The sequence below is a fragment of the Microtus oregoni genome, unplaced genomic scaffold (assembly GCF_018167655.1).
Source record: "Microtus oregoni isolate MIOR12 unplaced genomic scaffold, Mior012 000091F_ref0000469, whole genome shotgun sequence".
In the NCBI taxonomy this organism is placed as follows: domain Eukaryota; kingdom Metazoa; phylum Chordata; class Mammalia; order Rodentia; family Cricetidae; genus Microtus; species Microtus oregoni.
The window spans coordinates 4,548,538-4,567,880 of NW_024544600.1; the positions used below are offsets into that span (position 1 = coordinate 4,548,538).

The 19,343-nt window shown below is 40.4% G+C and overlaps 1 pseudogene; it reads left to right on the forward strand.

Moving 5' to 3' along the window:
- Positions 1 to 19,343, forward strand: part of LOC121442357 — a 64,922-nt pseudogene that overhangs the window by 1,922 nt on the left and 43,657 nt on the right.

Sequence of the window (19,343 nt, forward strand, 5' to 3'; positions counted from 1 at the left end):
CATCTGGCTAGCAAGTCTACCATTCTAGTGAACTTTCGGCTGGATTAAAGATTCCGTCTCAGTAAAGTAGGAGAATGATTGAAGATGCCCTAACATCAGACTTGGGTCTCCACATGCACACAAGCAAAATAGAAATGAAAGACCCGGAGTTTATAGGATAAGCTAGAAAATTCATTCCATGGAGCTTGTTGCTCTTCTTCTGTGTCCTCCAAGCCAAAATAAACTCCAGTTACATTTTGTCATGTGTCCTTCCTTCCACAGGAACATTGTGTTGTTCACAGATGAGGTAAAACTTTCATTAGTGATGTTGTGCTTTTTCCCTAAGTAGCGTGACCAAGAACTGTTTCCACACCAGCACATCACTTTGACTAATTCAAATTTCCTCCTCTTTCTAACACAATGCTTCGACAGACAGCCCCCTGGCAAAGGTTTGATGGTGCCAATATCAGGGTTTCTTACTTGCTCAGGATGATCAAAATTCACCTATTTCCTGTTCAATTATTAATCACTATTTTTTATTGATTTGTAGAAGTACTTTATTTAAACGCAATTATTTTTGAGAAAAATACTTAGTAATTAACTAGCATTTTCTAACCAAGAGGCTGGTCGTATTCAAAGTTCAACTTGCAAGGAAGGTCTTAGCTTGCTCCAGCAGCCCTGTGTTGCTAAGTGTGCTCCCTCAGAAACTGACAGGTCTGGGAATTAGAAGATTGGTGGTTTTCTTCGTTCGGCATTGAACACTGCCATGAGGGTGCCATGATTTTACTGCTTCTGCTTAGTCTTTTCCTATTTACTCAAGTATTTGAACTGTTTCTTCACAGGAATTTCCAAGGAAATTCTATTTCTTACATTGACAAAAATGTATGGAGAGCATACCGTTGGGCTGAAAAACTGTGAGTAGTACATGTTCTCTCCAAATGTTGTACAATATTGGACCAAGGCCCTTATTTTTGGTCCAGATTTTGAGGCCAGTATGTCTGAGAAAAGTTATTTCCTCTGTTCTTCCCAGTGAATTTCTGCAGAATAGATAGCTAGACATGGAATCTTTAGGATAGAGATAGGGAATTTTAATGGCTCTAAGTAAAAAAATGAATTGGTACTAAGTGAACTTCTCTTGTAAGCTGCATAAGGACTGGGTGTGGTTCAGTGTTGGTGCGCTTGCCTGGTGCACGAGCCCTGAGTTGGAACCTTACCTTTGCAGACAAAGTTTTTATTTTAAATGCGGTGTTTTCATTGAAAGGAAAATTTGTTTTCCAGTAGAATCCATCTATGGTGACATTTGTAATGGTTATAAATTAGTAAGAGGAATAGTGAAACCTTCCTTGTGCTATAATCCCTCAGATCTGAGGTAACTGCTACTCTGAGTTTGATATATACCCTTCCAGACATATTTGCATATAGCAAATAGTGTTGCTGCTTTCCTTATCACTTTTACATAATTGATACCATCTGATAGCTTGATGTCTTCATTTCATGATATTTAAAGCTTCCTTTTCCATATGTAGAGGCTCATACTACTCATTTCCAGTTCTGCACAATATTTCATATAGGACTGAATTAAGCGTCCTGTATACCCCAGACAAGTGTTTCTATAGGCTAGATACCTAGAAATAAAATCTTTAGGGTGGAGACCATTACATATATAAAATTTTAATTGCTCCCAAAAGAGCTGATGACAATTTATGCTCTAGGCAATAGCATATGACATCTTGTATTTCTCCATCCCATGTCACCACTGGATGTTCTCCATCTGTTTGATGATTTTTGATCCAGATAACCTTTTAATCTTTCAGAAATCTCAGTGAAAATCACCTGACTGAATTACATAAGGATTCATTTGAAGGCCTGCTATCCCTCCAGATTTTGTAAGTTAATTAAGCACATCTATTTTTTATGATATAAATTATCTATGGATGAACAAGGGATTTGAATTAGATACTAACATCATTTCAAGCAATAAAATCGTTCAATTATTGACTGCAATCCCAACACTGAAGAGGTAGAAAATAGGAGGATTTCTACAAGTTGTGGGTCTTTGTGGTCTACATAGTGGGTTTCATACCAATTCCAGGGCTGCTTGGCAAGACCCTGGCTCTAAAGACAAAAAATAATAAACAAACTCTGCAGTTTTGTCAGTGGGGGGTGGGGCTGAGCCCATCTCATGAAAATGACTTGTATGCATTTTAAATTTCTAGTTTTTCTTTTTCTTTTCCTTTTTTTGGGGGGTTTCAAGACAAGGTTTCTCTGTAACAGCTCTGGTTGTCCTAGAACTTGCTGTGTAAACCAGGCTGACCTTGAACTCAATGAGGTCCACCTGCCTCTGCTTTCCAAGTGCTGGGATTAAAGATATGACCACCACTGCCCAGCAGTGCATCTTAAATTTCTTAACTTCTATGGACAAGCTTCAGATTCAGATAGAAGCACTTCATTTGCAGGGGGTGTTAGTAAGGTATGAGCAGTTACTGGAGCTCCCACAACCCTTGTTTTCTAAGACATATGCTTGTATTCGGATCTAGTCGGTCACACCTCCATCAAGTCTGATCCATGCTCTCGTTTACTGCGGCCCATGAGTTAGGAGTGGTTGACACCTTTAGAGAACTTGTGCCAGTGCCCTTTTTGTTGAGGGGACAGGGTGCCTGATGAGAACAGCTGAAAGGAGGCAAGATTCATTTTGGCCCTTCCACTCAGAGGTTTTTGGCTCATGGTGGCTGGTTCCATTGTTTCTGGATTTGTGTGTGGGCTTGCAAACCTAATATGTTTACTAATTTATAATTTGCAAAAAGGGCTTAAGACAGCATAGTAGGATGTGAGAAATTAGTTAAACTTTGAAGAGTTGTATCAAAGAGAAGAAAATGCACAACTACATTAATTTGAAGGTCTTTAACCCAGAATGACAATGGCTTTGCCTCTTTGAGATATGGTCTCATGTAACTCAGGCTTGTCTTAAACTCTCTAAATAGCCAAAGCTGGCCTTGAATTCTTGAATCTCTTGCCTCTATTTCCCAAGTTCTAGGATTATAGGCATTCATTATTACATAATTTATACAATTTTGGGGGTAAAATTCAAGATTTTGTGCATGCTAGGCAAGCACTCTATCAACCATGATGATACCCCATGCCTTTTTTTTTTTTTGAGGCTAGGTCTCATATGTATCCCAGGCTGACCTCCAATTTGTAACAATCCTCATACTACTTCTGCCTCCCAAGTGCTAGGGTTGTGTGCATGTGCCATTCTATCCAGTTTCTTTAATAATTTAATCTGAATTTAATTGACACTGAAATACTAAATAAGTAACTACATGCTAGATTACATAAATAATATTACTAACATGATTAAGTCATTAGGAGAACAGACTGGTATTACAGTTTTTAATGTAATAATTTTTTATGTCCATGTGAAAATAGATATTGAATAGTGGTTATGAAATACTACAAAAGTTTCCTTGACGCAAACATACCAGAAGTGCTCCTGACATTCACTGATAAAACAATAAAGGATGAGCCGGGCTGTGGTGGCCCACGCCTTTAATCCCAGCACTTGGGAGACAAAGACAGGAGGATCTCAGTGAGTTCGAGGCCAGCCTAGTCTACAAGAGCTAGTTCTAGGACAAACAACAAAGTGACACAGAGAAACCCTGTCTCGAAAACAAAAAAACAAAACCAAATAATAAAAGATGGGACTGTTAGCACATGTCTTGAACCACAGCACTGGAGAGGTGGAGGCAAGCAGATCTCTAGTTTGAGGCCATCCAGGACTACATAGTGAGAGTCATCTTAAACAAAGCCAGAAACATTTTCCTTCTCTGGACACTCAGAGAATGGCCACAATCGCACTGGTCCTTCTTTCGTATTGGTATTTTTGGGGACCTTTTGCATCTGAACTTCCAAACTGTACAAAATGTTTGGAGGAAATAATAAAATAACTGAGTAGAGTAGTCCTCTTCTTTATTTTAGTTTGTAAATAGTTGTTTCTTATTGACATAATTTACTGTCATTCATTTATTTAAATGTCCCTCAATTAAAAAAATGTACTAAAATAGAACATGCCAAATACTATGTCTATTATTGGAGGCATAGAGATGAATAAGCCTGGGTTACTTCCCTCTTAAAATTTACCAACTTCAAGAGGAACAAACCCATGAGTGAGTATGAATCTCAGTGCTGCAGAGATGGAGAGGCGTCAGCCATAAAGTCATACACTGAATTTCTTGCAAATAAGCCACTTTTCTTGAACTCACCAACTATGTGTTTATTTTATAAATATTTGAGTTCACTCAAATATTTGTGTCAGTATCAAACTTGGTGGGCAATGTAGATGAGTTAGACTCCATGCTTCCAGGGGTTTGTGATTAGAAGAAGGGGTACAAAAATAATTTCAAAGCAGGAGAGGGCTAGAGAGATGGCTCAGCAGTTAAGAGCACTTGCTGCTTTGCAGAGGACCAGAATTTGGTTCCCAGCTTCCACATCAGGGAACCCATAACCTCCTGTAGTTCTAGCTCCAGAGGATATGATACCCTTTTGGGGTCTCTGTGAGCACCTGCATAGACACATGGACACACACAAATAAATAAATAGAAATAAAATATATTTTGAAGTAATGAGGGATGGGGATAGGGCTTAGTGGGTAAAGCACTAGCCAGGAAAGCCCAGCAACCCATATTTGATCCTCCAAACCCATATTAGAAAAAGGACAGATGCAGTAGTGTGCATCTTTCATCCCAGGTCTGCTGCGAAAAGAAGGGGTCAGAGGAGAGAACTGGAAACATCTTCAGTCAGCTAGCCTCCAGTCAGCAGTGTGGCTGAAACAAGAGAGTCCTGCTTCAACAAAGTGAAAGACAGGAACTGATCTCTGAAAACTGTTCTCTGACCTCCACACATTACAATTCATCCATTCATTTTTTTTTGTCACTGAAGAATAAATTGTATCTAGAGTACAGAAGAGGAGAGAAGACATGAATTTGGTTTAGGGAAGCTGTTGCTACACCAATTCACTTGAATAAAACCTTGAAGAGTCAGTGGGAACCATCAAACAGGCCCTTTGGGGAGAACGTGTTAAACACTAATAACAATAGGGAAGAAAAAGGCAAAACACATTAAAGAGTTTGAGGAGTGCCATGAGCACCTTCACAGTATAAGAAGGAACAGGGCCAGACCTTCTTTGGATTTGAATACCAAATCCAGGAGGCATGTATGGGACCGTGGCACTGTAAAAAGGATACTCCTTGCATCACCTGGAGAGCTTGTTAGAACTTCATTATGACAACACCCCCGCTCCAGTGACCAACTCAGTAGTCTAGAACAGGGCTGATTTCTATCTTCTAAAGCCCCCGGAGGCCAAAGTTGTGCATGTGCATTCAGTGCTCAGGAGGCAGAGGTGAGAGGATTGGATTCTACACAGAAAGACCCTGTTTCAAAAACAAAAGTTACTTAATAATTCTTCTCTCAGGAAAGACTCTCTGAAATTTCCCATGTCTATAGCTATGTATTTATACATGAAGATCACAAAGGTTGAGATGTTTAGGATAGATGTGGATAGGGGTAGGGGCTCTAGAGATTTCAAGTAGAAATCCAAAGGTTTAGAGTTTAGACAAAACAATAATATAACAATTCTGTTGTTTATTCATACTAATTAGATATCTAATAGCTAATCAAAGCAATATTTCCCTTTTACTTTTCCTAGGGATTTATCCTGCAATAAAATATGCTATATTGAAAGAGGGACATTTGAATCATTACCTTTTTTGAAGTATATGTAAGTTACAAACATAATCCATTTATATTTTGGATTTTATAACCCCCATGCTACTTAATCTGTTACATGATTAAAATTTTAAAATTTTGCTAGTAGGAAATAGCCAGACTTAGAAGGACAATTGTTACATGGTTTCTCTCACGCTGGGGACCGAACCCAGGGCCCTATACTTGCTAAGTAAGCACTCTATCAATGTGCTAAATCCATAACCCTTAGACTTACATGTAGATACGCATATATGTGGCATGAGTAGAAGATGGCCTATGGAGGGCAAGAAAGAAGTCTAGAAAGATTTCAAACGAGAGGACAATGGGAGAAAGAAAGACAAAATGCCATCTTTTCTATCAATTGAAATCTAGATTTCTTTCTTTTGTGTGTGTGTGTGTGTGTGTGTGTGTGTGTGTGTGTAGCATGAAAGAAAAAGGGAGACTCTGTGAGGAGAAAAGGTACAAAAAGGCATAATGAGTGGCAGTAAGGATAAGAAATAAGAAAGATACAATATATGCATATATACATATACTACACACACGTATATATAATATAAACTGTCATGATGAGAAACCCATTATGTAGTGTACAAATGAAGCAAATTTTGTGGCTAATAGAAAGTAACTACATAGCAAAATGTGTGTGTGTGTGTGTGTGTGTGTGTGTGTGTACACCCATGTGGATGTGTGTGCATTTTCATGCTTATATAAATCACAGAACTTGAGTTCTATCCTTCTACCATGTGAGTCCTAGGGCTTGAACTCAGCCTAGGTGGCAAGCATCATTACCCACTGAGCCATCTCCCCAGCCCACATTCCTTTAGTCTGTGGTAAAAGTGAGTGAAACTTGAATCATAGCACAACACTAGTTTTTAGTCCGTGTGGCTGTGTACCCAGGTGACCCTTGGCAACTGGATTTGCAAAAGATATCTAATATGCAGACACCACAGATGTTATAAACATCCTCCAATGTATAGGACAAACCTCCATAGCAGAAGGGTCTAGCCTAGAATTTCAGTGGTACTGAGTTGTGAAACCCTTTTCTAGAGAAGGAGGGTCATTGAAAGAAGGATCTGCTTGTAATTCACTGTAGTTAGTGCATGGCATATTATCCAAAATGAGATTTTCTTTGTGAGTCGAGAAAACATTGAAACCATTTCTGAGAAAGGTTATGTTTCATCATATGTATATTAGAGTGATTGTTAAATGATAACTGTCTGAAAAATGTTTCCTTTGGCTTACTATGTGTTTTTAATTTGTTTAAATGACTTTAGAAACCTTGGATGCAATCTACTCACTGAACTGAGCTATGGAACATTTCAAGCATGGCATAGAATGCAGTTTCTACAGAAGCTGTAAGTGCAGTAGAATGTAAATACTTATTTGTGTGTTAAAATCCATGCAGATTCCCCAACTGTAAACCCTGTGTGAACTGTGGGTAGTTTGTCCCATTCGTTCTTTTCCAATGAGGAAACTAAGGCACAGGAGGGCAGGAGACTTGTGTAAATTACAGGACACGATGAGCTTTCCTCATCCTGACCTTCAGCATGGGCACAAGTAACACCACACGAGTAACACTGATAGGTATCATGGCGCCCTCGTGCTGTGGCTCTGATGTGTGATGTTGTTTTTGGAAACCCACTTGTGAGTTTCACTCTGATTCCCTCTCCCATGCACAGTTCCCAGCTGCTTGAATGAATGCCACATAGAGGTGCAAAGAGCAAAGATTAACACCAACTCCTCCAGGGAGCTTTTCCATTTCCCAGAAATTTCCCAGAAATGGAAAGCTGAAAATTTGCCCAAGGACTTCTCCCCTCCTTATCCAGAACATTATTTCTCAGGACGCATATGCCTCTGAAGTCATGCATTATCTGTGGGTAAGAGGCATCTTGACAGCCTGGATAAGAGGGCATCTGCATCTGCATTAAGCTATATGGTTGAAAATATCCATAAAGAAAATATGTTGCTCTATCCTGGCTCTATATAATACTTTTCTTCCTCAAGAAGAAAGTGAATTTTATTAGCTTTTATCTAAAAATCTGTGTTTGTCAGGCATTGTGCATATGCTTAAATACCAGCAGTTGCACTCAGGAAACAGAGGCAGGAGGATCGTTAGTTGGAAGGAGTCTTGGACTAACAGTAGACTTGTGTCAAAAACAAAGCAAAAAAAAAAAAATCCCACTTTGTGTGACGTTCAGCGGCCAGGAGAGCATTATAAACTCAAGAGGGATTTTCTGCTCTGGATCTGAGTTTGGGCGGCTGTAACCTGTCTGGTAGGTCAGAAACCCAGATTCACAGTTGGTTCCCATGGGAGGACGGGTTGGTGGTGTGCCGAGGCTGGATGAACTGTTCTGTAGATGTTCTTTGTATCAGTCTCCCCTCTCCAGAACAATTTGTTAACTCCTAACTTGGGGGAAAGGAACCAGAGGGTCTGGCGGGTTAGGAAAGACTCATGCAGGCGCATGGACTTGTTATCTCTAGTTTGTGTTCATCTTGGCAGAAAGGGAGTTTGCTTCCTTGTGATGAGATGTGCAGAGCTAACTGGTATTGGACATTGATAGTCACATCGTGTTATCTGAATGGAACAATGGTACCTCTCAGAATTCAGTCACCATCACAGATTGGCTCAGTGAGGCAAGCATAGTGTGTGCTTGTAAGCCCAGCTGCTCAGATGCTGAGGAGGGAGGATGTCTTGAGCCCAGGAGTTCAAGGCAGGATAGTGAGAACTCATTTAAAAAAAAAAAACAACTTGACAACAGTGGACACAACCCAAGTATGTGCTGGAAATGGGACTCCTTTGTTAGGATCCAACAACCCAACTCTTTGTAATAGATAGGGGAGTTTTCTTCAGGAAATCTTTCTCATGGTAGGCTACAAACTGCTGCTGTTGCTACTTTTGCCTTCTACCTCTGCCTTCTATCTTCTGCCTTATTCCTCTTCTGCCGCCTTCTCCTCCTCCTCCTTTTCTTTTTCTCTTCTTTCTTCCCTCTCCTCCTCCTTTCTTTTCTTTTTTCTTCCTCCTTTTCCTCTTTTTTTCTTCTTCTTTTTCTCCTCATCTTCCTTCTCATGTTTTTTTTCTTTTATTCTTCTTTCATGTATTACATCCTGACTATAATTTCTTCTCCCTCCACTCTTTGTAATAGATAAGGGAGTTTCTTCCCATTCCTCCAACCCCTGCTGTCCCCCAGATCTACTTTCCCTTCAAAAAATATTAAAAGAACAGTCCTTCTGTGGATATCTACCGAAGATGATGTAACAATTTGCAACAAAAGTAGCCATAAAGCCTCACTTTATGCCCACTTGATGAGGCAGACTTACAAGAAGGCAAAAGAATCAGAAACACCCCCACTCCCACTCTTAGGAGTCCCACAAAAATGCCCATCTACACAATCATAATGTATGTGCAGAGGAATTAACTCAGTTCCATACAGTTCCATGTTTTTTCATTCAGTCTCTGTGATCTCCTATGAGCTCTGCTTAGTTGACTCTGTGTACTGTGTTCTTCTGTCCTCAGCTCCTCTCACTCCACCCCGCTTCTGTGGGGTTTTAATGGTGTTTGACTGTGTGTCTCTGCATCTGCTCCCATCTGCTCCTGGATGACTCCTCTCTGATGACAGTGGGTTAGGCATTGATCTATGAGTACAGCAGAATATCGTTAGTAATCATTTCATTGATTTTTTTTCCCAACACAGCCTCTGGTTTCTAGCCATCTAGGCAGTATCTAGTGTGGCCTCCCTCTTGTGGTATAGGTCTCAAATTAGACCAGTCATTCTTCATTTTGATAAGTTCTGTGCTACCACTAATTCAGCACATCTTGGAGGTAGGGCAGATTGTAGGTCAAAGGTTTTGTGTCTGGGTTGCCATCTCAGTTCCATTTCTGGAAGCTTTGCCTGGTTAGAGAAGATGTCTGGTTCAGGGTCCATACTTCCCATTCCTAGGAGTCATTGCTGAAGCTGTGTATCAGCTGTAGAAGTTCCCTGCTAGAATTTTGGGGTTGCTTATGTATACTATCATATTGTCTGTCAATAGCAATACTTTGGCTTCTTCCTTTCCAATTTGTATCCCCTTGATATCCTTTAGTTGTCTTATTGCTGCCTCTCACATTTCAAGTACTATATTCAATAGATATGGAGCAAGTGGACAGCCTTGTCTTGTTCCTTATTTTAGTGGGATTTCTTTGAGTTTCTCCCCATTTAATTTGATGTTGGCCACAGGCTTTCTGTAAATTGCCCTTATTATGTTTAGATATGTTCCTTTTATCCCTAATCTCTCCAAGACTTTTATCATGAATGGGTGTTGTACGTTGTCAAAGGCCTTTTCAGCATCTCATGAGATGATCATGTGGGTTTTTTTCCTTTCAGTTTGTTTATATGGTGGATTACATTGGCTGAGTTTTGTGTGTTGAACCATTCCTGCATCTCTGGGATGAAGCCTACTTGATCATAATGGATAATTTTCCTGATGTGTTCTTGGATTCGGTTTGCCAGTATTTTGTTGAGGATTTTTGCGTCAATGTTCATGAGTGAGATTGGTCTATAATTTTCTTTCTTGGTTGAGTCTTTGTGCGGTTTTGGTATCAGAGTAACTGTAGCTTCATAAAAGGAATTTGGCAATGCCTCTTCTGTTTCTATACTGTGAAATACATTAAGGAGTATAGGTATTAGGTCTTCTTGGAAGTTCTGGTAGAATTCCGCATTGAAACCATCTGGTCCTGGGCTTTTTTTGGTAGGGAGGTTTTTGATAACCTCTTCTAATTCTTCGCGACTAACAGGTCTATTTAGATTGTTCACCTGGTCCTGGTTTAACTTTGGTATATGGTATTTATCTAAAAAAGTGTCCATTTCCTTTACATTTTCCAGTTTTGTGGCATACAGGCTTTTGTAGTAAGATCTAATGATTCTCTGAATTTCCTCTGTGTCTGTGGTTATGTCCCCCTTTTCATTTCTGATCTTATTAATTTGCAAATTCTCTCTCTGCCGTTTGATTAATTTGGATAGGGGTTTATCAATCTTGTTGATTTTCTCCAGGAACCAGCTTTTTGTTTCATTGATTCTTTGTATTGTTTTCTGTGTTTCTATTTTGTTGATTTCAGCCCTCAGTTTGATTATTTCCAGTCTTCTACTCCTCCTAGGTGAGTTTGCTTCTTTTTTTTCTAGAACTTTCAGGTGGGCTGTTAAGTCTCCAATGTGAGCTTTCTCTGTTTTCTTTAGTGGGCACTTAGTGCTATGAACTTTCCTCTTAGGACTGCTTTCATAGTGTCCCATAAGTTTACGTATGTTGTTTCTTTATTTTCATTGAATCCCAGGAAGACTTTAATTTCTTTCTTAATTTCTTCCTTAATCCAGGTATGGTTCAATAGTTGACTGTTCAGTTTCCGTGAATTTGTAGGCTTTCTGGGGGTAGCATTGTTGTTGAAATCTAACTTTATTCCATGGTGATCTGATAAGACACAGGTGGTTACTGATATTTTTTTGTAACTGTGGATGTTTGCTTTGTTACCGACTATGTGGTCGATTTTCGAGAAGGTTCCATGAGCTGCAGAGAAGAAGGTATATTCTTTCCTATTTGGGTGGAATGTTCTATAGATGTCTGTTAAGTCCATTTGATTCATTACCTCCATTAATTCTCTTATTTCTCTGTTAGGTTTCTGTCTGATTGACCTGTCCATTGGTGAGAGAGGAGTGTTGAAGTCTCCTACTATTAGCGTGTGCAGTTTGATGGCTGTCTTGAGTTTTAGCAATGTTTCTTTTATGTACGTGGGTGCTTTTATATTAGGGGCATAGATGTTCAGGATTGAGACTTCATCCTGATGAACTGTTCCTGTTATGAGTATAAAATGCCCCTCTCCATCTCTTATGATTGATTTAAGTTTGAAGTCTACTTTGTTAGAGATTAGTATGGCCACACCTGCTTGTTTCTTAGGTCCATTTGCTTGATAAGCCTTTTCCCAGCCCTTTACTCTGAGTAGGTGCCTGTCTTTGTGGTTGAGGTGTGTTTCTTGTAAACAGCAGAATGTTGGATCCTGTTTTCGTATCCAATCTCTTAGCCTCTGCCTTTTAATAGGTGAGTTGAGTCCATTGACATTAAGTGATATTAATGACCAGTGGTTGTTAACTCCAGTCATTTTTTTAGTCGTAGAGTTTGTGTGTTTCCCTTCTTTGATTTGTGTTTATGAAGGGTCTCTAGATGTCTGAGTTATTGTGGGCATTGTTGGACTCCTTGGTTAGTGATTTTCCTTCTATTACTTTCTGTAAGGCTGGTTTTGTGGCTGTGTATTGTTTAAATTTGTTTTTATCCTGGAAAATTTTATTTTCTCCATTTATAGTGAACGAAAGCTTGGCTGGCTATAGTAATCTGGGCTTGCATCCATGGTCTCTCAGTTTCTGCAGTACATCTATCCAGGACCTTCTGGCTTTCATGGTTTCCATGGAGAAGTCAGGTGTAAGTCTGATAGGTTTACCTTTATAAGTAATTTGGCCTTTTTCCTTTGCAGCTCTTAATATTCTTTCCTTATTCTGTATGCTTTGTGTTTTGATAATTATATAGCGAGGGGATGTTTTTTTTTTTGTTCCAGCCTATTCGGTGTTCTGTATGCTTCTTGAACCTTCATAGGTATATCTTTCTTTAGGTTGGGAAAGTTTTCTTCTATAATTTTATTAAGTATATTTTCTGGACCATTGAGCTGCACTTCTTCTCCTTCTTCTACTCCTATTATTCTTAGGTTTGGTCTTTTTATTGTGTCCCATATTTCCTGAATATTTTGTGATGAGAGTTTGTTGGACTTGCTGTTTTCTTTGATCAGTGTGTTTATTTTCTCTATGGTATCTTCAGAATCTGAGATTCTTTCTTCTAACTCTTTTTTTTAAAATATTTATTTATTTATTATGTATACAATATTCTGTCTGTGTATATGCCTGCACGCCAGAAGAGGGCACCAGACCTCATTACAGATGGTTGTGAGCCACCATGTGGTTGCTGGGAATTGAACTCAGGACCTTTGGAAGAGCATGCAATGCTCTTAACCACTGAGCCATCTCTCCAGCCCTCTTTCTTCTAACTCTTGTATTCTGATGGTTATGTTTGTTTCTGTAGACTCTGTTTGTTTACTTAAATTTTCCATGTCCAGCCGGCCCTCTGTTTGTGTTTTCTTCTTTGCCTCCATTTCAGTTTTCAAGTCTTGAACTGTTTCCATTATCTGTTTGATCGTTTTTCCTTGGTTTTCTAGGGTATCATTCACTGATTTATTCAATTCTTCAAACTTTCTGTTATATTTCTCATCTGTTTCTATAAGGGCGTTTTTTACATGCTGTTTAAGGGTGTCGATCACTTTCATGAAGTCAATCTTTTCTACTTCTTCTTGATTAAGGTGTTCATGTCCTCCCGTTGTGAGGTCGCTGGTTTCTGGTGGCTTCATGTTGCTTTTCAGCTTGTTGGGCGAATTCTTGCCTTGGCGTCTGCCCATCTCTTCTTCCAAATGCTCCCTTATGGATCTTCTTTGCCGGATCAGGTCTCCTTGCCTACCCAACGCTGGCTCTCCCCAACGTTGTCTCTCCTGGTGCCTAGAGATCAGGTCTCTGTGCTGGTTGGGCAGCTCACAAACAAAGCGCCTACCCTGCTTGGTGCAGGCAGGCCATAGAAGCAAAGGGACTCCCGCCCGCTTGGGTGCCCCGAGGTTTCGGACCCAGTGCCCAGACAGGCTGGGCTGGGTGATGTTATGTGCCGAAAAAGGGCGGTGGGGCCGAAGTCTATTGAGAAAATTATTCATTTCTTTTAGATTTTCCAGGTTTGTGGAGTACAGGTTTTTGAAGTATGACCTAATGATTCTTTGAATTTATTTGTTATCTGTAGTAGGAGCTGTGGGCTGTGATCCTGACACCCAGCTCCCGGCCGCCTAGCTAACTTATGCCCCAATATAACAACACACAAACTGTATTGTTGTAATAGGAGCGGCGGGCTGCGTCCCCAGCACCCGGCCGCCCCCACGGCCAGCTTTACCCGAAATAATTACACAGAAACTGTATTCTTTTAAACACCGCTTGGCCCATTTCTATCTAGCCTCTTCTAGGCTAGCTCTCGCACCTGGACTAGCCCATTTCTAATAATCTTCTGTAGCCCACGAGCTGGCTTACCAGGAATGATCTATGACACTCCCACATCACTGTATTCATATAAACACTGCTTGGCCCATTTCTATTAATGTGTAGCACCACGAGGTGGTGACTCACCAGGAAGATTCTAGCCTACGTCCATCTTGAGTCGGAGCTTCATCGCATCTGCCCCAGAGAGGAGAGGCATGGTGTCTGGCTGACTTCCCTTCTTCCCAGCATTCTATTCTGTTTACTCCACCGACCTATGTTCTAACCTATCAGGCCAAGCAGTTTCTTTATTAATTAACCAATGAAATCAACAGATTGATATGACACTCCCACATCAGGTATCTGTTGTTATGTCCCCCATTTCATCTCTGATTTTGCTAATTTGGATAATCTCTGTCTTTTAGTTAGTTTGGATAAGGGATTTTTTTCTTTAAATCTTGTTGATTTTCTCAAAGAACCAACTCTTTGTCTCATTGATTATCTGTACTGTTCTCTTTGTTTCTGTTTTATTGACTTCAGCCCTGATTCCTACTGCCTACTCCTCTAGGTGTTTGTTCTAGAGTCTTTAGGTGTGCTGTTATGTTGCTGGTATGAGATCTCTCCCAATTTCTTTAGGTAGGCACTTAGTGCCATGAACATTTCTCTTAGTATCACTTTCATTGTGTCCTATAAGTTTGGATATGCTGTGTATTAATTTTCACTGAGTTCTAGAAGTCTTTTTTTGTCTTTATTTCTGCATTAACCCAGTAGTTATTTAGTAATGAGTTTTTCGTATTCTATGAGTTCGTAGGCTTTTTGTTGTTTATGTTGTTGATCCAACTTTTGTCTATGGTGGTCTGATAGGATGGAGGGGCTTATTTCCGTTTTCTTGTATCTGTTGAGACTTGCTTTGTTACCACCTATGTGGTCAGTTTTAGAGAATGTTCTGTGAGGTACTGAGAAGAAGCTGTATTCTTTTGTGTTTGGGTGGAATATTCTGTAGATAGGTTAGGTTCATTTGGTTCGTGGCATCTGTTAGCTCCATTTTCTATTTAGTTTTTGTCTGGAATTTTTGTCCATTGGTGAGAATGTGGTATTGAAGTGTCCCAATGGGTCAGTGTGTGATTTTGGTAGTGTTTCCCTTACAAATGTGAGTGCCCTTGTGTTTAGGGCATAAATGTTGAAAATTGAAAGATCATCGTGGTAGATTTTTCCTTTGATGAGTATGAAGTGTCCTTCCCTGTCTGTTTGATTAATTTTTGTTTGAATTCTGTTTTGTTAGCTATTAGAATGGCTATACCAGTTTGTTTCTTGGGCCTATTTGCTTGGAAATTCTTTTTTTTTATTTCTTGACTCTGTGGTTATGTTTATCTTTGGTGTTGAGGTGGGATTCTTGTATGCAGCAGAAGAATGGATACTGTACCTGCATCCATTCTGTTAGTCTGTGTCTTTTATTAGGGAATCGAGTACTTTGATACTGAGAAATATCAATGACCAATGATTGTTAATTCCTGTTCTTTTTTGCTGTTAGTAGGTGTGTGTGTGTGTGTGTGTGTGTGTGTGTGTGTGTGTGTGCATGAGTGCACTTCCCTTCTTTTGGTTTTCCTGGTGTGAGATTATTTCCTGTCTTTTTGTGGATATAGTTAACCTCCTTGGGTTGGAATTTTTTACTAGTACCTTCTTTAGAGCTGGATTTATCAATAGATATTGTTTATATTTGACTTTATTGTTGGGAATATTTCCTAAGCAAGCTCTCTGATGATACAAAAATTCCTAATCAAGCCAAATCAAAACAAGCCAAATTAAGAAATATCCAGGTTTAATGGGAGATCTGCACTCTCGGGTGGCCCAAGGGGGAAACCGGGAAGCCACAGGAATGTGACCCCCGGGAGGGAGAAAGAGAGATCACGTGTTCTTCTTTTGGGGGATAACTTAAGTATTCCTGGGGAGTGGTCCTGACCCCACCCCCAGGGAGGGGTCAGGATCTGGCCTGCTGAGATTTGAAGTCCAGACCAGGCCTGGTGGCTGAGATAGATGCCAGGGACTGTGGCCTAGGCTCCTAACATTTATCATGGAATATCTTATTTTCTCCATCTATGGTGATTGAAAGTTTTGCTAGGTATAGGTCTGTGGTCTCTTAGATTCTGCAAGATATCTGTCTGTCCAGGCCCTTCTGGTTTTTAGAGTCTCCATTGAGAAGTCAGGTGTAATTCTAATAGATTTTCCTTTATATGTTATTGTTAGGAATATTTCTTAAGATGAGTCTCTCCGTTGATACAAATAATTCCAATCAGACCAAATTAGACCAAATAAAAGATGCCCATGTTTAATGCAGCGCTCCTGGGTGGCACTGGGAAAGCATGTCGAGGGGAAGAGAGAGCAGGGGAGACCACATGTTCATTCTCTGGGAGGCAGCCTAAGTAGCCTCTGGGAGTGGTCCTGACCCTCCCTGGGGAGGGGTCATTGCTTGACAGGCTTTCTTGGTCCTCCCTGGGGAGGGCTCACTGCTTGGTGAGCTTTCCCAGAGGTGGAGTCCGGACCAAAGCAACTCCTAGGGGAGGAGGCTTGAAATGGAGCTTCCTGCCCAGTATGCCAAAGATAGCATCCCATACCAGGGACTGGGATGAGGCCCCCAAATATAATAGTTACTTAACCCTTTTCTTGTGCAGCTTGTACTATTCTTTCTTTGTTCTATATGTTTAGTGTTTTGTTTCATATGTGATGAGGGGAGTTTCTTTTCTGATCCAATTTATTTGGTGTTCTGACACTTTCTGTACCTTTATAGCCAAGGCCTTTAGGAAAGTTTTTTTTTTCTATAATTTTTTTGGAAATGTTTTCTGGGTCTTTGAGCTAGATTCTTCTCTTTCTTCTATTCCTATTTGTTGTTCCTTTGCGGAACTACAGCTCCCAGCATTCTCCTGGACTACGGACATATTCCCAGAAGCCTTTGCATTCCTCGTTAAAAAGCGAGGGCCGCCAGGAGCCCTCTCTCTCTCTTCTTCCCCGCCTCTCCTGTTGTGTTCGCACACCTTTTACCTGCCCGCTGTTACCCCTCCCCCATTAAAAGTGCACCCACGTGGGACTGCCGCGTGTCTGTGTCTTCTTCCCCCCCGTAATGTCTTTATCCTCTAACCCGCAGACAAGAAAGCCAGCCAGAAATTAGGAACAACACTATTATTCTTAGGTTTGGTCTTCTCATAGTGTTCCAGGTGTCCTAGATGTTTTGTGTCAGGAATTATTTAGATTTAAATTTTCTTTGACTGATATATCTGTTTCTTCTACCATATCTTTGATGCCTGAAATTCATCTCTTGTATTCTGTTGGTGAAGCTTGCCTCTGTATTTCCTGTTTCATTTCCAGAATTTATCAAGGTTTATTTTGGGATTATGACCATTAAATCTCTCAGGGTCCAGAAAGATTCACTATGGCAAGGAAAACCTGACTAATTGGATCTTAGGGTAAATGAAATAAATCAACTTACATATGTTACCACTACATGTTCTTTATACCTTGGAAAGAAGAAGTAGCGAGAAGCAGCAGCAGTATAAGGGGTGATCTCCACAAAGCTTTCAGTTTATATAGGCATACAGACAAGTTAGCAGTTCCGTAGGCTGTTGACAATAGTATCCAGCATACTTTTCACAGAGTCGCAGAAACCTACTGATCTGGCAAGGAGGAGCTTTACATCTCAGAGGGAGCATGGCTGTGAAGGCTCTATGGTGCCTATACTTACCTTGGGCTTGATTTGCATTAACATCTAGCTGGTTGAGTTAAAAGGAATCTCTTCTGGGGATCATGTTTCTGACTCCAGCAGGGTGCCCTGGTGAGATTTTTTTCTGTGAAGCTAGTTTTTGCAACTCAGGCCTTTTTTCTGTATAAACAGTTAATTTTCTGGGCTATGATCCTATGTTGTTTGAAACCAAGGTGAAGGGTAAATACAAAATATTAGCAATTTGTTAGTTCAGAGCAGAAGATCAGTAGATTACACCTTCCTGAGTCTGCTGTTAGAGCAGACATACTGCCTCCTGTGTGAGGCTCCTTTCTTATCAGTGAGTTCTGTCAATAAAGAAAGTTTGTGGGAGAACAGATTTTAGCTGTGAGAACAAAGGTTTTGACTGAATGAGTGCTTTTCACACCATGGCTTCATGGTGTGGCGGGGAGGTATCTGGTTGCCCTACAGGAAAAGTCAGGTTTATACACTGCTGGGATACTATAGAAGTCAGAAATGCAGAAATTCACAAGATTTCCACAGAATTAATAGTGACTTATCAAAAAAAAAAACATGTGTCCCTGTTGCTCTGTAAAAATGGGTTACTCCAAGTGAACGTGTACATATACACTCCCTGTGGATAGTCCAATAGATCTGTCAGCTTTATCTTTACTGTGTAATTCTTGTGGGTTCACCGCAAGAATTCCCACGGTTTGTGTTTTCTTAATGGCTTCTATTTCTATTTTCAGCTCTTGAACTATTTTATTTGTTTCAACTTTTTTCCCGACATTCTTTAATGAATTTATTCATTTTCTTCCATTTTTGTTTGTGTTTTCTTTAAGGGATTTATTTACTTCCTCCTTAAGGACCACTATCATCTTCATAAAGTTGGTTTTAAGGTAATTTTCTTCTGCTTTAGCTGTGTTGGGCTAGCTGTAGGAGGATAACTGAGTTCTGGTGGTGACATATTACCCTGGCTTGTTTTGGTTGTTTTCTTACACTAGTGTCTAGGCATTTGAGTTTAGGGTGATTATAGGTCTAGGTGCTGATTTTTGTGTTTGTGAGATGGGCATTTTGTTCCTTGCTTTCTGTTTCTTCTCTGGTCTTCTGGCTGATGTGCCCTGTGGTTGAGAAGAGGATCTCCATCCGAGTTGGGGGCTGGAGGTCTGGCTTCTGGTCCAGCAGCGAATCCTCCTCTGATGCAGAAGTTCTGGTGATAAGCATGGCTTCTGGTGGAGCAAGGGCCTTCTGCCGGCATTGGGACACAAGCTTCTTGCATCTTTCCAAAGGCAAGTTGCCAAGGGAGAAACCAGGAATTCTGTGACATATAGCACACAGTTCCTGCAGTGTTTGTTAAGCTGAACTTCTGTCCTCCCTGCATTACAAAAGTCTGTACAAAGATCCCAGCCAAAGTAGTTTTGTCTAGGGCTGAATGAAACCTAAGCCCAAGTGCCAAAGTCCTGGTTGGGGCTCCAGCAGCTTCTATATTAATAAACTCTGCATGTTATTATTACTTTCCATTAGATAGTTGTTGGGAATATTTCCTAGACAAGCCTCTCTGCTGACGCAACTAATTCCAATTGGACCAAATTAGACCAAATAAAAGATGCTCATGTTTAATGTAATGCCTCCCGAGTGGCACCAGGAAAGCATGGCAAAAGGAAGAGAGAGAGAAGGGGAGACCACAGAAAACCCGGAGACCACATATTTATTTTCTGGGGCCAGTTTAAGTAGCCTGTGGGAGTGATCTTGACCTTCTCTGGGGAAGGGTTACCATTTGGTGGCCTTCTTGGAGGTGAAGTTTGGACTAAGGCAACTCC